The sequence below is a fragment of the Medicago sativa genome, chromosome 2, assembly GCF_051527215.1.
Source record: "Medicago sativa cultivar Bolivia chromosome 2, Bolivia_mono, whole genome shotgun sequence".
In the NCBI taxonomy this organism is placed as follows: Eukaryota; Viridiplantae; Streptophyta; class Magnoliopsida; order Fabales; family Fabaceae; genus Medicago; species Medicago sativa.
Genome location: NC_140750.1, coordinates 16,021,840 through 16,042,268, shown reverse-complemented (window position 1 = coordinate 16,042,268; position 20,429 = coordinate 16,021,840). Strand labels below are relative to the sequence as shown.

Genomic DNA, 20,429 nt, shown 5'->3' with positions numbered 1-20,429 from the left:
TTCTTTCTTAAATCATCATGACCACCATTGATAATCTGAGTGATGATCTTTTAGTCAAGATTGCTACAAAGATTGCTGCTCAAAGCAGGAAAGATCTTTTCGCCTTTCGCCATACCAATAGCAGGCATTGGCGCGTTAGTGAGGATTCTGAAGTTTCTAAGGCTTTTGGAGATGATGTCCTCTACTTCCTCTACGACCCCAATGAATGGTACAACAATGCTATGGTGGCTCATTCTAAGTTTGCTTTTAAACTTAGACTCTGGAATCATGGCAACGCCATGTTCTGTATTCTTCGAAGCACTCAACACATGTTGGATGCTAATCCAAACATTGAAGAAATGAAACGCCTCCTTACTACTGCTATCAATGCCACTGGCTCTCTGAGTGCAAGGTACTACCTTCTTCTCATCAATGCGCTCTCTATGCCTATGCCAGAAAACATCCTCGAAGACTTCAAAGATCTTGCATGGACACATCGATTGGCAGAATTTCGAAGCGACATTTTGGGGGAAACTTCAACTTATCGATTTCGCTGTCCTTGGTGGAATAGGCCCATGCCTATTTGGCTTACTAGGCGTCGTTTTTGCAACAACTACCACAACTGTGCAGGAGATGGGAGAATTGGAGGCTGGTATTCACTTCTACCTGGGCCAGATCATGACTACTACCTGGTCAATGCTTGCTTCAGGTGTCGTCTCGATACAGAAATTCGCTGGTTTCTCGATCGTTTTGGGATTGTAACTGAATGGTGAAAACCATTTCTAAATGCTTTTTTGTCTTTAAGTACTTTGTGTTTTCTTTTGTAATGGTTTTTCCATTTTAAGCATTTCGATGTAACCTGCCCATCAGTTGGCATTTTTTTTTTTTAAAAAAAAAAAAAATTAATGCCAAGTTTTTATTTCGAATCAAATTACTCTTGTGTAATTTTAATTTCTTGTAACATCGGTTTATATTTTTTCAAATATTTACCGTTTATGCGTAGAATTCTCTGATCTTCTTGCAGTTCCTCGATCTCATACGCATTATTCGAGAAAACTCTTAGAATTTTCCATGGTCCTTCCCAACTAGGAGACCATTTTCCTAAACATCGATCCTTTTTATCCATAGGCAAAATAACTTTCCAAACTAAGTCTCCTTGCAGGAATAATTTCGATTTAACTCTTTTGTTATAGGCTTTTGCTATTCTTTCTTTTTGCTTTGTAAGCACTTCTAAAGCCATTAATCTTTCTTCATCAATATCTACTAATTCATCCAACATCATATCCAAATATTGATTTGTTGGGATTTCGATTTGTCTTTGAATTCGAGTAGATTGAAGTAAGATTTCTGTTGGCAATACAGCATCATGGCCATATGTTAATCGAAAAGGAGTAGTATTTATGGATTCTTTAGGAGAAGTTCGAACTGCCCATAAAGCTTCATAAAGAAACTCATGCCATTCTTTGGGTTTTTTCTTTTGGCTAGCTTTTCTTTTGATTATAGTAATCAAATTCTTATTTGCTGCTTCTACCTGACCATTTGCTTGAGCATAATATGGTGTTGAAGTCAACAATTTATATCCCATTTCTTCAGCAAATTTTGCCATCTTTCGACCAGTAAATACAGATCCTTGATCTGTAGTAATAGTTTCTGGTATGCCAAATCTATAAATAATAAATTTTTGAATGAAGTTTATAACTTCATCTTGAGTCACATCTTTTAGTGGAACAGCTTCTATCCATTTAGTGAAATAATCTATTCCAACCAAAATATATTTGTAGCCTTTGGATGACTTAGGTTTGATTTCCCCAATTACATCTAAAGCCCATCCTCTAAATGGCCAAGGTTTTACTATTGAATGTAATTCACTAGCTGGTACTTTTTGAATTCCAGCATGTTCTTGACACTCTTTACAACCTTTAGCAAAGTTTATGCGATCTTTTAACATGGTTGGCCAATAAACACCTTGTCGAAACAAAAGCCATTTTATTTTATGGCCTGCTTGATGTGTACCACAAGCACCACTATGAGTATTCGATACAGCCAAATATGCTTCTGCTTCACTAAGGCATTTGAGTAAAACTCCTTCTGGAGTCTTTTTAAATAATTCATTGCCTATTATCATATAACTCAAGGCTCTATATTTGACTTTCCTACAAGTTGTGCCATCTGGATTTTCCAAAAAATTGACTATGGGTTTTCGCCAATCATCATCATCCAAATTGTTAATGACCAAAATTTCAGAAAATTTTGCACTCTGAAGGTATCCTTGAGATGCTTCCATGCCCCCAAGTTTTGGTCTTAACAATTTGTTAGGCACAATGTCTATCGAATTACGCTTTGTTTTAATTTCAATTACCTCTTGCTCTTGTCCCTTCGAAAGTTTGTACCCAGAAGCCAATTGAGCTAAATCATTAGCTTCTTGATTTTCTGTTCTAGGAACATGTTGAACTTCAATTTGAACAAAATGTTTAAGTAATGCATTAACTATAGTGTAATACATTATCAAAGTTTCTTTGAGGCATTTATATTCTTTTGTTATTTGCTTTATTACTAATTCAGAATCACCTCTAATAATTAAACATTTTGCCCCCAGTTCGAGCAAAATCTCTAAACCATTTATTAAGGCTTCATATTCTGCCTCATTATTCGAACAATATTGGCTAATTCGAAATTTATATTTGGTTACTTCATTTGTTGGTGAAACTATAACTATACCTATTCCAGAACCATTTTTATGACTAGACCCATCGAAATACAATGTCCATGGAAATGTTTCGATGCCCCCAGTCACAGGTTCTTCAATGGAATGATCAACAATAAAATCAGCCACTATTTGGCCTTTCACAGTTTTCAAAGATTGATAAGTTAAAGAATATTCTGTGAGTGCCAAAGCCCATTTACCAACTCTACTATGTAGAATAGGTTTAGATAACATGTGCTTAATAATATCGAAATGGGAATAAACATAAACATCAAAAGGCTTTATATAATGTTTAAGTTTCATACATGAGAAATATAAACAAAGACATAGTTTCTCACTAGGATGATATCTTGTTTCAACATCACTTAAAACTCTACTAAGATAATAAATGGCTCTTTCTATACCATTTTCATCCTCTTGTGCTAACATACTCCCTATAGTTCTTTCAGATGATGCTATATATAACTTCATCTTCTTGTTTTTCAACAAAGGTGAAAGAATAGGAGGATTAGATAAATATGACTTTATGTCTTCAAATGCCTTTTGGTGTTCAGGCTCCCATCTAAAAATTTCCTCTTTCTTTAATCGAAATAATGACGAGAATGCTTGCGCTCTGCCACTGAGATTAGAGATAAATCTTCTGAGGAAATTTATTTTGCCTAATAAAGACTGCAACTCTTTTTTGGTAGAGGGTGCTTTAGCCTCCATTATAGCTTTAGTCTTATTTTGATTGATTTCGATGCCCTTTTTATGGACAACAAATCCTAAAAAATCACCTGCACAAACACCAAACGCACATTTTAATGGATTCATTTTCAATCCATATTGTCTCATCCTTTCGAATGATAAACGTAAATGTTCTAAGTGTTTGTTTTCAGAAGATGATTTCACAACAATATCATCAATGTAAATTTGCATAAAATCTTCAATAAAATCATGAAACATTGAATTCATTGCTCTTTGATATATAGCACCAGCATTTTTACTATCCACTCATAACATCCTAATGCTCCTGGGCATCGAAACGCTGTTTTAGAAACATCTTCTTCAGCAATAAATATTTGATTATAACCTGAATAACCATCAAGCATACTCAAATATTCGAAACCTGCTGCAGAATCTACCAACATTTCTGCTACTGGCATAGGATATTCATCTTTGGGAGTAGCGAGATTTAAATCTCTAAAATCAATACAAACTCTTATACTACCATTTTTCTTTTTAACAGGAACTACATTAGCTAACCAATCAACATACCTTGCAGGTCTGATGAAGCCACATTTGAGGAGTCTTTCGATCTCTTCTTTTATTTTTGGTAGAATCTCTGGTGCAAACCTTCTTGGAATTTGCTTCACTGGTTTCTTGTCTGTCCTGATTGGCAATTGCAACTCTACTACCTTTCTACTCAAACCAGGCATTTCATGATAATCCCAAGCAAAGCAATCCTTGTAATTTTTCAAAAGCGCCACAATTCGATCTTTGAAGCTCTTAGGAATCTTTGAACTTATGTATGTTGGTCTTTTTACAGAACCATCTCCTATATCCACTTCTTCAAGAGGATCTTGGGCCTTCATTTTTATTGTAGATCCCATTGGATCTTCTTCAAAACCCAAAGGTTCATCATCATAAATACAGTCTAATTTTTTATCATCAATGAGGTCATCAGAATTATTTCCTACTGAAGCATCGAAGACCTCTTCTTCTTTGGCTGTTTCAGCCAAATCGAAGTTTTTCTCGGCTACATAAGCCGTAATCTTTTCCCATATGCTGGGCTCAACCATTGATCAATTATTGATATCCCACCTGGTTGGTGAGATTCCCTTTGCTGAACATCCTTGGTCATCAGTAACCCTCTTGTACGAAGTACTTCTTGTCTTCAGCAAATCTTTCTCCTTTACAGGTATTTTCTCATGGCAATCTTCGTTGTTCACCACTACGAAGTCATCGTCGAATGCAGTTTTCCAACGAAAACCCCATTCTGGAGCAAGTTTTACAAAGAATTTTTCTTCTTTAGTCATAGAACTTGATGCATCATTTTCCATGAATGGTGCAATAAATTGAAGTTGTTTGTCAAAGTTCTTTTTGTTAATATCTTGATTATCAACTTCAGCTTTGAAATAATAACTCTGATCAGCCTCAATATTCTCTACCAAACCATCTTTCCTCCAAATCACAATCCTTTGATGCATTGTAGAAGGAACTGCACCTACAGCATGGATCCACTCCCTTCCTAATAATGCATTGAAATTGGCTTTAGAAGGAACTACCAAAAACACAGTTGCTCTGGTTATGCTTCCTACTACCAATTCTAGTTCGATGGCACCAAGAGATTGTCCAGTAGATCCCTCATAATTAGTGAGCACTACATTATGTGGTTTCAAATCACATTCAGAAATACCAAGTTTCCTTAGAAAAGATTGTGGTAGGAGATTAACAGTAGCACCACCATCTACTAATACTTTGTTAATTCCAACACCATTTAATTTAGCTTGAATAAACAAAGGCTTTAAATGAAGCTTCATGCTATCATCAGGTTTCTCGAACACTGCATGTTGATCTTCGATACAGCCATTATTCATAACATAATAACATAGAGGCCTATGACGAGCCATTTCCTCAGTGAAATCACATTCATCATCATGATTGGCCTTCGAAGATACATCATGTGCATATTCAATTGGTAGTACAGAAACCACACATATAATGTCAAGACTTGGTTCAGAATCTGAAAAAGTAGAAGTTAGAATATCATCATCCCCTTTAGGGATGTCTAAAGCAGAAGATAATGGAGGGAAAATTCTTTCAGTAGCTGGTTTTTTAACCATTTCGAAAACTATTGGTTGTTTTCCCTTACTTTTGTCACCATTAGTGACGTCTTTCAAAACTCCTTCCTTTTTCTGGCGTTGAAAACGGCGCCATTGAGTTCTAGTCATAGGATTCTTACCTTTATAGTTATTTTTGTAAGCATACTTGTTAGGATTAGAACTCTCTGGTTGGTCTGGAACTTTGACAACTCTTTTTACCCATTTTGTTGGTGGTGCTGGAGGCGCAGAATGACCAGTTTTCTTGCCTCCAGAGAAAACCCAAGTATCAATAGGAGACTTCGATGAAGGAACGAACGTCTTCTTATGGTTCTTCACTTGATACTTCTCTGAAGTTTTCATCTTGTAAGGAACACCTCTTTTGTTAAAGCCAAACTTAGAACGGTTCTCGAACCACCCTCCTTTACGTTTTGTTTGAGGTTGATATCCTTCAACTGATTTCGCAGCTTCTTTATCGAACACTGCACTGCATCGAGGACAAAGCATAGCATGGGTGTTAGATATTTTACATCGATTTAAAAAATCAACCAAATCTTCTTCAGCCTTTGGATATGCTTTCTCCATTTCCTTGGCCAATTGATCTTCAGTAACCACTGGCTCTTCAATTCGATGGTCCTCAGTAACCATTTCTACATCAATATTATCTGAAATTTCCACCATATTGATAGAAATACCAGCAAACATGGATTCTACCACATTGGTAGACACATCAGCAAACATGGACTCTGCCTTTTTCATAGGATCTCCATCCACTTGTTGTTTTGATTTCTCTCCAAATTTCAGCCTCCCTTCATCAAGAGCTTTTTGTACAGAATCCCTGAAACGAGTACATCGAGATAGGTTATGACCTAAAAAACCATGGAATTTACAAAATCCTCTTTTCTTCCTTTGTTCCAAAGGAGGTAACTTCATATTAGGTGGCACTAATATTATGCCATCATTAACTAAAAGATCAAAAATTTCTTCACTTTTAGTAATATCAAAAGTATAAGTTTTAGAAGGATATTTATCATTCTTGGGATCTTCAGGATTCTTTCCATTGGATGGCCTCAACATTTTACAAGCATATGGAGGTCCATCTTTTAATTCTGCCAGGTTTATATCATTGTCTTCAATGATATCTAAACCCCAATCGAATTCGGGTTCACTATCTCCTGTTTCTATATAGGCAATTTTTTCTTTTTTGGGAAATTTGTTATGAGTTCTAGTTTTTTCAGCTTTAAGTCTTTCAACTTGTCGAACTCTGTCTGCCAATTGGGCCATGTCTCTTAAGTACTGGGTATCTAATTTCTTCCGAACAGAATAATCGAGGCCACCAGCAGCCATTTCGACTAATTCATATTCTGGAACAGAAGTAAAACATCTAGCCTTAAGGAGACGAAACCTATTGAGATAATCATCGATTGACTCATGACTTTTACGTCGAACACTGGCCAATTCTTTCAAACTAATCTTAGATTGACCCATGTAAAATTGTTCATGAAAGGCTTTTTCTAATTGGTTCCAACTATAAATTGAATGAGGAGGTAAAGTTGTAAACCAAGTAAAAGCATTTTTTGTCAAAGAACTTGGGAAATATTTCATTCTCAAATTTTCATTTTCTGCAATATTTCCTGCTTCCATGAGAAACCTAGCAATGTGTTCGACAGTAGATTCATTAGTTTCTCCAGCAAATTTGGTAAACTTTGGAATTTTCCAATTTCTAGGCAATTCAGCGTCTAAAACATACTCAGACAAAGGAGACGCAAAATTTGGTCTACGTAAACCCATATTAAAACCATTTTGGGCTAACAAAGCCTCGACAATACCCGCTATATTATTCTGACCATCGAAATTGTTCCGACGGGCTTGTAAAACCACTTGATCGGCATCTTGGTTTCTGTTAACCAAAATGGGTTGTCTTTCAGGTTCTGCCTGAACTTGTGGTTGTACTACTTGTGGTTGGACAAAATTTTCATGATTTCGAACCACTGGTTCATCAGCAATTATTTCAATTGCCCTCACATTTCGATTTTGAGGCAATGGGTTATTTTGGATTGGTGGAGCGCCAAAGAAATTGGCAATTCTTTCCATTTGATCAGACAACCGTTGATAACTAGTGTTGGTATCTCGAATCAAAGGATTTATGACAGTACCAATTTGTTGGGTCATCATATTAACCATATCATGATTAGTTTCTTCCATAGTTTGCCTAATGGCAGCCATAGAAGCGTTGGTTAAATTTTGTTGGGGACTTCTATATGTTGTAGATACCCCAGGACCAAAAAGTTGTGGTAATGAAACATTTAAATTCTCTGAAAACATATTACCACTAGTTTGTAAGCCTTGCATCAATGATGATGGCATACCATACGGCATTGATCTATGATCCCAAACCCCTTGAATAGAAGTATTATTTGGATAATCATGGGAAGTTTGGGTAACCATCGAAGGCATGGCTTGAGAAATTACTGTGGCCATCGAAGGCATGGCCTGAGACGATATTTGAGTGACTGTATTACTAGTTGGAACAGCCTGTGATGTTCTAACATTCCCTGGGGATGAAACATCATCTTCAACCGTCACTTGATCCACATCTTCATTTGAAGATGTTGGATTTGTTTTCTTTTGGTTGTTAGCGCGTGTCATATTAAGAAGCAATTTCTTGTTTCTTAATTGCATACACAACAAAACAAACCAGAATTAAAAGAAACTCTAACAAAACTATAAACAAAAACACAAACGGTCCCACTGGGCGTGCCAATTTGTTTACGTTGGATTTTCGTAAACAACCGCTGGTTTACAAATGGTAACTTGCAAGATCAACCAGTAAATCTTAGGACATATTGTGTTTGTTCTTGTTGTTAGAAATTCTGTGTTTTTGGTGTCAAAAATGTAAGAAATATGACAAAAAACAATCGAATTCAATCCACTTGAACTCAATCGAACTTGATAAAGTAAAGTGCAAGAACACTTAAAGAACAAAGGGTAAATTGCATTGATTAAACAAAAGTTGGTACACAGATTCATACATTGCAACTTGTGACTCGTTTCTCGCTTCCATACGGATACTTTGAGTGTAAGTTTGTATGACGGAATTGTGACCTGTTTTTCCTATGAAAAACTACTATTTATACTAAGTCTAGAAATAACTACATTTCTTTGAAACTAAAACTACAACTGCCACAAGTCGACAGTTTTCCTTATTTGAAAACAAACTTAAAATAAAAACTGACTTAAAGAATAACTGCTGATAACCACCTTCGAAAACTGCTTTATCGAAGTCTTCTGCCATCTTCGAACCCATATTTGCTTTCAACACAACACTCTGTTCGAATCTTCTTTGAATCTAGGTCAACTATACTTTGACCACATTTATTACAGCTAGTAAAATATATTGGCTAACAACAGGCTGTTACGATTTTTGCACCATTTTTCACCCCAAAACCCAATTTTTGATCCCCTAATCACCTAAAATGAATTAGGACAATGTTTACAGGTTCTATATACAACATAGCAACCAAAACAACATAGAAACATGCATCAAACAACACAATTCATCATATTTTCCTCAATTAACATAAAACTTCTAACCCTAAAACCAAGAACAACAAATCATCAATTTTCAGAATTATATACCATGATTATTGAAAGGAATCCCACCCTTACCTTAATTCAGCAAATTCTACAGCAAAAACGGTTGGATTCTCTCTTCCTAGCTCTTCTCCTAGCTTTCTCTTCCTTCTCTCCAAAAACCAGTTTTCTAAAGTTTTGTACGTGAAAAATGTTTTCCTGACTTTTTGTTTTACTCCCAAAACTATAACCTCTCCTTTTTCTCACTTAACTCCCTTATTTTCAATTAACTCCTCATTATTCCCCTTAAACCAAAATAATAATATTTCTATACTATTTCTATTTCTCATATTATCTCATTAAATAATAAAACAATATTCATTCAAATACACACAACTCCATAAATCATATAATAAAATAGAATTACACCGTATATCACATAAAAACACACAAACATATATTTCACATGAAATCACATATATATTTATCAAATAAAGTCATATAAAAATACTCACACATCTACTAAAAATAATTAAATAAAAATGGGGCGTTACAACTCTCCCCAACTTATAGAATTCCGTCCTTGAAATATTACCTCAAGCAAACAACTCAGGATATGACTCCTGCATCTTACTCTCCAACTCCCAAGTAAGACTTTCACCAGTTGCTCGTCCCCAAACAACCCTCACTAGAGGTATCTCTTTGCCTCTCAACGTCTTCACCTTGCGATCATCAATCCTCAAAGGTAAAGTATCCACCGTAAGGTTGTCTCTAACTTGCACATCATCTCTAGGAATAACATGTGAAGGGTCCGCTACATACTTCTGAAGTTGCGACACATGAAACATATCATGCAAATTCGAAAGATGTGGTGGTAAACCAACTCTATAAGCCACTGTTCCAACTCTCTCAGATATCTGATAAGGACCAATAAACTTTGGAGTCAACTTCTTGGACTTCAAGGCACGACCCACACCGGTCATAGGAGTGACTCTCAAGAACACATGGTCACCCTCTTGAAACTCAAGGTCTTTTCTACGCTTGTCATGATAACTCTTATGTCGACTCTGCGACGCTTTCATATGCTCTCTTATCATCTTGACCTCCTCCGTAGTCTGCTGAACTATTTCAGGTCCCAACACAACACTTTCACCCGACTCAAACAAATATAAAGGAGTTCTACACCTTCGACCATATAAAGCTTCAAAAGGCGCCATACCATACTCGAATGGTAACTATTGTTGTACGTGAACTCTATCAACGGTAGATGACTATCCCAAGCTCCACCTTGCTCAAGTACACACACCCTCAACAAATCTTCTAAGGATTGAATCGTTCTTTCCGACAGACCATCTGTTTGCGGATGATAAGCCGAACTCAACTTCAACTGAGAGCCCAAAGCTTCTTGCAAGCTCTTCCAAAATCTCGAAGTGAACCTCGGATCCCTATCCGACACAATACTCGACGGGACACCGTGCAACTTCACAATATTATGAATATAAATCTCCGCCAACTGAGCTACTGAATAAGTGATATTAATCAGAATAAAATGTGCCGACTTCGTCAATCTATCGACAACAACCCAAATGGCATCATGCCCTCTCGGAGTATTCGGCAAACTCGTCACAAAATCCATGGAGATGTTATCCCATTTCCATTCAGGCACATCTAAAGGCGTCAACAAACCAGCAGGCTTCTGATGTTCAACTTTCGATTTCTGACAAGTCAAACACGCATATACAAACCGCGCGACATCTCGCTTCAACCCAGACCACCAAAACAGTTTCTTCAAGTCATGATACATCTTTGTAGCTCCTAGATGGATACTCAAGCTACTTCTGTGACTTTCTTCTAAAATCAACTTTTTCAATTCATCATTATCAGGGATACAAATCCTGCCTCGGAATCTCAACACTCCTTGATCATCAACCTGAAAATCACCATCTGCAGTCTGATTACTAGCAACCTTCAAGTCTACAAATTTCACATCGACTTCCTGTGCTTCTTTGATACTCTTCAAGAAATCATTATTAATTTTCAACATACCCAACTGCACACTCTGAGGTGCCAATTCACAAACAAGACTCAAGTCTCTAAACTGTTCCAGTAATTCAAATTCTTTTACCATCATAACAGACATATGCAACGTCTTCCTGCTCAAGGCATCAACAACAACATTAGCTTTACCTGGATGATAATTCAAACTGAAATCATAATCCTTCAGCAATTCTAACCACCTTCTCTGTCTCATATTCAACTCCTTTTGATCAAATAAATATTTCAGACTCTTGTGATCACTAAACACTTCAAATCTGGAACCGTACAAATAGTGTCTCCAAATTTTCAACACAAAAACCACAGCAGCCAACTCTAAATCATGTATTCTCAACTGTCTCGAAGCATAAGCCACTACCTTGCCATCTTGCATAAGCACACCACCTAAGCCCAACTTGGAAGCATCACAATATACAACAAAAGGTTTATCTGTCTTCGGCAAAATCAAAATTGGAGCCGTCGTCAATCTTCGCTTCAACTCATTGAAATTACTCTCACACTGAGCATCCCACACAAACGCTTTACCTTTACAGGTCAACTGAGTCAATGGAAGTGCCAACTTCGAAAATCCTTCAATAAATCTACGATAATAACCAGCCAAACCCAAGAAACTTCTAATCTCGGTAACCGACTTAGGAGTCTCCCATTGCGATACCGCATCAACCTTCGACGGATCTACAACAATTCCACTACCAGAAATAATATGGCCAAGAAAACTTACTTCACTTAACCAAAATTCGCATTTGGATAACTTAGCATACAACTTCTTTTCTTTCAACACCTGTAGCACAATCTTCAAATGTTCTGCATGCTCTTCTTCAGTCTTAGAATAAATCAAGATATCATCAATAAACACAACAACAAACTTATCCAGAAAAGCATGAAAAATTCTGTTCATATATTCCATGAACACACCAGGTGCATTAGTAACTCCGAAAGGCATCACTTTAAATTCATAATGACCGTAACGTGTCCTAAACGCTGTCTTCTGCATATCTTCACCCTTCACCTTAATCTGATGGTAACCTGACCTCAAATCGATTTTACTAAACACACGTGCACCCACTAGCTGATCCATCATGTCGTCAACTCTTGTAAGTGGATACCTATTCCTTACCGTTACTTTATTCAATTGACGGTAATCTATACACAACCTCATGCTACCATCCTTCTTTTTAATCAACAACACCGGCGCTCCCCAAGGCGAAACACTCGGTCTTACAAACTTCTTATCAAGTAAGTCTTCCAACTGTTTCTTCAACTCTGCCAACTCAACTGCTGACATACGGTAAGGAGCCATCGACACAGGCTTCATACCCGGAACAAACTCAATTGAAAATTCGACCTCTCTTTCTGGTGGCACATCCGGAATCTCATCAGGAAAAACTTCTGGAAATTCATTCACAACGGGCAATCTATCAATTACCGACTGATTTTCCATAGACAAATACGCCATTAAAGAAAACATCAAGTCTCCATCATGTTTTAACTGCTTCAGCTGCTTGGTAGATAAAAATTCTGCTCCACTCTCTTCTTCAACAGAAGAGAAATACACCGACATACTAAAACAATTAATATGAACATGGTTGTACTCCAACCAGTTCATACTAAGGGTTACACAACAAACAACAAACAAGACAACAAGGGCAATACAAAATTGTCACACAACACTACTAGGCTCGACACGACTCTACTAATTGGCCGGACGGACTAACTTGCTCTGATACCAAATTTAAACCCATTTCTCCCAACAACGTAATATTAATTATAATAATCAGAGTAAATCATACAACGGAGTGTCACACTGCTTTTCAAAATTTCATAAATAGAAAATAACTATTTATTTAAACCAACATTTAAAATATCTTAAAAACTGCAGCGGAATAATTCTTTCAAAATATAATTTCGACCAAATCCAACACCAACGAAATTCTTGGCACAAAGATCTCAAGATAATAAACATTATTCTCAACAATAATAAACTCCATCAACTAGGTCTTTTCAAAACATGATACATAAAAGAAATGAAGAAAACATTCGCGACTATCCCCATCCTAATATGTATCAGAGCCCTAGACACTTGAGCCAACCATCCTACAATCCATCATTACCTGCAAGTTACCCATACGAAGGGCAACATTTTCAAGCAGAAGGGAAGAGAAACTTATCCAATAATAATAATATATAATCCATCAAATTAATGAAAACAACAATATATTACAACAGGCATCATTAATAATGTATATAAAGAATACGTAAGCAACAACATAATCATTTTCAGCAACAAAGAATAGCAACAACAACAACAACTTCGTTATCAACAACGACACCGACAACTCGACAATGCGACAACGACAACAACAACTCGACAATGCGACGACGACAACAACTAATGCATCATGCAAGTGGTACCAATATACGCGCGTTGAATGCTAAGCATTCCAGGGCATAAGCCCCCAACAATTTGGATGGTTAAAGCATCCCAGGGCATAAGCCCCCAACAGGTGAATGATAAACATTCCAGGGCATAAGCCCCCAACAGAATATGAGTATGCATATGGACTCAACTTGTGTATATCAACATACAACTTCAACAACGACTACAACAGCGACATATGTGCCTAAAACAATTATGACACACTCCCCAACTTCGACATTAGACGATACAACAATGTCAACAACGGAAATCAACAACATAGCATATATATAAATCAATTACATTCATCTCAAAGTCCAAAACATCCTTCAAAAGCAATTAAGTTTTGATCAATAGGACATAAGCCAAATACCCATAAAACACCTCAACTAAATCCCTAACACTTAAGTTTTAAGTTGGGAAACCAAGCATAAGTTTTTGGACTAACTTGGGATTAGTTATGCTAAGTTTTTTTTAAAGTTTTCTGAAGACCCACCTGGACTATTTACATCATAAGTCAAAATCTACAAATAATTTTCTAGTCACTCCAAAGTCAATAGGAAGCTAACTCAATTATCTACAACTTTCATGTTTACACCGAAAGCTAATTCAAAACAGAAACGGGTGAAAAAGACGCAAGAACGCGAAACAGGGAAAGCTGTCAAATCGGAGTACGATTTGGAAAATCGGAGCACGATTTTCTGGGTCAAAATTTGCATATTCATTCGTAAATAATCGGAGCACAATTTGGCGAAATCGGAGCACGATTTGGCACAGGCTGTTACGATTTTTGCACCATTTTTCACCCCAAAACCCAATTTTTGATCCCCTAATCACCTAAAATGAATTAGGACAATGTTTACAGGTTCTATATACAACATAGCAACCAAAACAACATAGAAACATGCATCAAACAACACAATTCATCATATTTTCCTCAATTAACATAAAACTTCTAACCCTAAAACCAAGAACAACAAATCATCAATTTTCAGAATTATATACCGTGATTATTGAAAGGAATCCCACCCTTACCTTAATTCAGCAAATTCTACAGCAAAAACGGTTGGATTCTCTCTTCCTAGCTCTTCTCCTAGCTTTCTCTTCCTTCTCTCCAAAAACCAGTTTTCTAAAGTTTTGTACGTGAAAAATGTTTTCCTGACTTTTTGTTTTACTCCCAAAACTATAACCTCTCCTTTTTCTCACTTAACTCCCTTAATTTCAATTAACTCCTCATTATTCCCCTTAAACCAAAATAATAATATTTATATACTATTTCTATTTCTCATATTATCTCATTAAATAATAAAACAATATTCATTCAAATACACACAACTCCATAAATCATATAATAAAATAGAATTACACCGTATATCACATAAAAACACACAAACATATATTTCACATGAAATCACATATATTTATCAAATAAAGTCATATAAAAATACTCACACATTGTTTTATCTTGGTTTTTCGGGTGTCAAACATTGATTAAGTTTGAACCTTTTTAACCTTTGATATCTCATTTTTTTCTTGGGAAGGGAAAAATAAGAAAAACCCTTGAGAATCGAGGTTCGGGAGTTGTTTTCGCTACGGGAAGGTGTTAGGCACCCATAACGACTATAATATCCTATAGGAACCGTCTTTACTTTCTACGCGCGCGCTTTATTTTTAAATGCTATTTTGAAAGTGTTATTTGTACCTAAGAGTTTGCTAAGTTAACAATTGGAGGGAGGAGAATGTGTACTGTTGCAGTCAGTGATGTGGCCTTATATAGGCTGCCATGTGTTCTGATGCTCCAATGGGATGTTGACACCTGGATTGGACCTTAACAAACTCGGCCTTGGCTTAAAATTGACTTGAGGACCTTTCTGCAATTTTTGGAACTTGAGGGACTAATCTGCAATTTTGGTAAAAGGACTAAAAACAAAAGCTTGAGACTTAAAGGACTGTTCTGCAATTTAGAAAAAAGACTAAAAAACAAATTTAAAACCAAAAGGACCTAAATGCAAAAAATAAGGACTTAAATGCAATTTTTAAAAGTTTGGAGGACTAAAATGCAAATTAAAAAATAGAATTGGGTAAAAAATGTAATAACGTAAAGTGAAACAAATAAAAAATACAAAATGGACTAAAATGAACCAACTACATAAATGAGGTGCTTCAAAGTAACCTCTCTCTATCAAAATTTCATGTTAAAAGACCAAAATGCCCCTAGGGACTAAACTGACTCAAATATCTCAGATGCAATTTTTGAAATGGATTTTGGCATGGAATCAAAGCAAGGATTTATACAAACCAATTGAAAAGACTCAGAGACAATTTTCAAAGATTAAAAGAGGTTTTTAACACAGGAAATGACTAAAATACCCTTTTTATGAATTTTGCAAATAACATTGAAATAAAATGCAGAGAACTATGCAATTGATCAGAGACAGATTCAAATGACTTGCAATGCAAGAAAGACCCTTTGGATGGTTTAAAATGCAAGAAATCATGGACAAAGTCACAATTGAAAAGATTTTTAAAGCAAAATTGGAAGATAAAGAAGAGTAAAATATTAGTGTAAAACAATAGCAAATTGACAATCTTCAATAATGATAGTCACATATTAAAGATGGAAAAACAATTTGAGCAAGTATTTTTAGGTCCAAAATTAGGGTGTAACAGCTGCCTCTATTTAAGTTTCTTTGTCCGGAGAGTCAAGAGACGAAGTCTTTGATTTGACGGGACGAAGATACTTAAATATTAACATTTGCACTGTTTTTGGACATAAAAATATACTCTCATATTTTCAAAACATGAATGCCATGCAGCATTTTGATTATGAATGCAAGACAAACAACTGGAGTCTATGAAGCATGTCATATCACTGGGGATCTTGGTAGACATTGATAGGGTAGACAAACCAGGGGACAAAAGAGAGGTACAAGCTGTTCTTTGGATCAAACTAGCCACTTGACCAAGGAGTACAAACAAAAGGTGAGTACAAGCTGTTCTTTGGATCGAACTTGCCACTTGACTGGGAATAGAAATACAGGATAGGTACAAGCTTTTCTTTGGATCGAACTTGTCACTTGACTGGAAACATAGACATGTAGGTAGATACAAGCTGTTCTTTGGATCGAACTTGTCGCTTGATTGAAAACACAAACAGATAGGCAGGTACAAACTGTTCTTTGGATCGAACTTGCTGTTTGGCCTGGAGACATAGACAAAAGGCTGATACAAGCTGTTCTTTGGATCGAACTTGCCGCTTGATCAATATCACAACATATAGGCAGGTGCAAACTGTTCTTTGGATCGAACTTGCCGTTTGACCGATAACAAAACATAAGCAGGGTACAAACTGTTCTTTGGATCGAACTTGTCGTTTGACCGGAAATATAGGCATATAAGCAGGTACAAGTTGTTCTTTGGATCGAACTAGCCACTTGACCAATAACAAAACATATAGCAAGATACATTGGAGTTTTGATTTATCAAGATACAAATTGAGGGTAGATTGGCATAGACTTGATTTAAAGATAGACATGACCATTATTGTTGGCCCAAGAGCAAATTGAGAGTGAATTAGCATTGACGGAGACGTTGAATTGAATTGAAAGTTGACATTGAAAGTTGGAAACTATCAGAGACACAAATATAGACATGGAATTGAATTGGGAGTTTAACAGAGACATAGGCATAGACACAAACATAAACATAAGCATGGACATAGGCATTGAATTGAGAGTCGAGATTGAATTGAATTGGAAGTTGAGATTGAGTCGAATTGAAAGTTGAGATTGGGAATGCAACATGTGTGTATGGTATAACAACATTGTCAAATGTATGGGCACATAGAATGCATGATTATGCATGTATGAATGCTCGAAATGCATGATTGTTTTGCATTTTGACAGAGAGGTTTCACAGAGACAGACAAGACATTGGAAGATTGGGCACGTAGTGGCCCGTGCTATAACATATACACACAGGAATCCTCTTTGGAGAGACCGTCGTTGGAAGACGTATCGAAACCATGGCTGAGTGCAATATATCGCATCACATATTCAAAACTTGCAGAAGAGGGAACCTTGGAAAATTCTTTGATACAGGTCGCATCGGATATATGGCGTGTCAGTGCTGGGTAAACATCGGATGTTCGCATCTGTGGTCAATGCTTTTCATTCTTTCGTTCTTCCTTTTTCATTTTTCAGTCCCATTTTAGCCTGAACCGCCCTTTCGGGTTTTCGATTCACCGGGAATAAATTCTTTTCATTGCCCATTTTTGCCTGAATTGCCTTCATAGGTTGTCAATCAGCGGGGTGCTCATTTTTTCCTAAGCCGCCCTTTCGAGTTTTCGACTTAGCGAGCTCTTTATTTGCATTTTCATTTTTCATTGTTCATTCTGTTTTTTCATTCTTGCCATTGACCACAGATCATCCGGGGGAACAACCTGCTTGTAACATGTATTGAAATAGACATTGATATACATTTATTCATGCATGTTTCATTGGAATATACCCTATTGCTCATGTTTGCTTTCAAAATAGATAGAAAAAGGTTTTTTAATTTTCAAAAATGTTTGTTTCAGACATTGACATTATCAAATAGAAAGAAAATAGTTTGTATATAGCATTGAAAATAGAAAGAAAATAGAATTTCAAACAAAAGCACAGGCTCAAATTGAAGTAGAAGAGTGGAAATCAGCCAAAGGCATAACTCCACAGATTTACAAAGCTTGGAAAATGGTAATTTTATTGGTTGGTGGTACATTGAACACGATGACTGCTACATTTCATAGAAATTTTGAATTCACAAGTACAGAAGCTTCTGATGAAGACAATCATTGACAGCTGCAGATGCCCCAAGAGGTGATGGTGATTTGCTAGATATTGTTACTTGTCTTTTATTATCAATCTCATTTTTGCATGAACCGCCCTTTAGGGTTTTCGGCTCATCGAGACGCTCATTTTTGCCTGAGTTGCGTGCAATCTCAGCGAGCTTTTTTCATATTCATTTTTTTGTCCCTAACTTTTGCCTGGATCGCCCTTTCGGGTTTTCGATCCACCGGTAAGCGCATTTTTGCCTAGGCCGCCCTTTCGGGTTTTCGACCTACCACGCTGTTCTTTTCATATTTTTAGACAAAGTATTTCTTAACTATATCGGCATTTACAGGATTCAGAAGTTCAACACCATCCATGTGTGCAAGGATCAAAGCACCACCAGAGAAAGCCTTCTTGACAACATAAGGACCTTCATAGTTGGGGGTCCACTTGCCCCTTGGGTCGGGTTGCTGGCTTATCTTTCTTTTCAATACAAGTTCGCCTTCCTTGAATTCTCGAGGTCGAACTTTCTTGTCAAAAGCATTCTTCATTCGTACTTGGTACAACTGTCCATGAGCCATAGCATCCATGCATTTTTATTCAATCAAATTCAACCGATCATACCGACTTTGACACAATTCAGCCTCGGTTAACTTTGCTTCCATGATTACTCGAAGGGATGGAATATCCACTTCCAAAGGGAGAACTGCTTCCATGCCATATACCAGGGAAAAGGGGGTTGCCCTGGTTGAACTGCGCACCGTAGTACGGTAACCATGCAAGGCAAACGGTAGCATCTCATGCCAGTCATTGTAAGTAGTGACCATCTTCTGAACAATCTTCTTGATGTTCTTGTTAGCGGCCTCAACTGCACCATTCATCTGAGGTCTGTAAGGAGAAGAGTTATGATGTTCAATTTTGAATTCTTCACATAAAGCTTGCATCATGTTATTGTTCAGATTGGAGCCGTTGTCAGTGATGATCTTGCTGGGAACGCCGTACCGACAGATGATGTTATTTTTGATAAACTTGACAACCACTTGCTTGGTCACATTCGCATAGGAAGCAGCTTCAACCCACTTGGTGAAATAGTCAATCGCCACTAGAATGAAACGATGACCATTGGAAGCTTTTGGTTCAATTCTTCCGATCATGTCGATGCCCCACATAGAGAAAGGCAATGGGGAAGAGATAACATTGAGAGCATGTGGAGGCACATGGATCTTGTCAGCATAGATTTGACACTTGTGGCATCTCTTGCCATGTCTGTAGCAGTCACACTCCATAGTTATCCAGTAATAACCGGCTCTTAATAGCTTCCTTGACATAGTGTGACCCGTAGCATGGGTCCTAAAAGTACCGTCATGTACATCATGCATTAATTTCTCAGCTTCTTGTTCATCAACACATCTCAACAAGACCATGTCATTTTTCCTCTTGTATAAGACTTCTCCGTCCAGAAGGAATCTACTGGCCCATCTCCTCAGGGTCTTTTTATCCCTATTGGAAGCACCAGGTGGATATTCGTGATTCTGCAAGAACTGTTTGATATTATAATACCAAGTTTTTCTACCATTCACACCTTCCTCAGCCTGATCTGGCATATTTTCAACAACAAACACATGAGCGGGTCTATCAAGACGCTGTACTTTGATTATGGGCACATCATTCCAGTGATTCACACAAAACATGGAAGATAAAGTAGCAAGAGCATTGGCCATCTGATTCTCATCCCGAGGGATATGGTGCAGCTCGACCTTTGTAAAGTATGTCAACAGACGTCTTGCATAGTCACGGTAAGAGATCAGCTTCTCATGATGAGTCTCCCATTCACCTTTTATCTGATTAATGACAAGCGCAGAATCTCCGTAGATATCAAGGTGCTTAATTCTCAAGTCGATAGCCTCTTCAATGCCCAAGATGCAAGCTTCATACTCAGCCATGTTGTTTGTACATTCGAAAGTTATTCGTGCAGTAAAAGGAATGTGGTGCCCCTGCGGGGTTACAATAATTTCCCCAATTCCTTTACCATAAGCATTGACAACACCATCAAATACCAACCCTCATTTGCTATTGGGATCCGGCTCTTC

At 37.0% G+C, this 20,429-nt stretch overlaps 1 long non-coding RNA gene across 1 annotated transcript in view; it reads right to left on the bottom strand.

Annotated features, from left to right (window-relative positions):
* The window catches only part of LOC146944965 (uncharacterized), a 50,086-nt gene that overhangs the window by 6,537 nt on the left and 23,120 nt on the right, over positions 1–20,429 (bottom strand). The gene's annotated exons all lie outside the window — the stretch shown is intronic.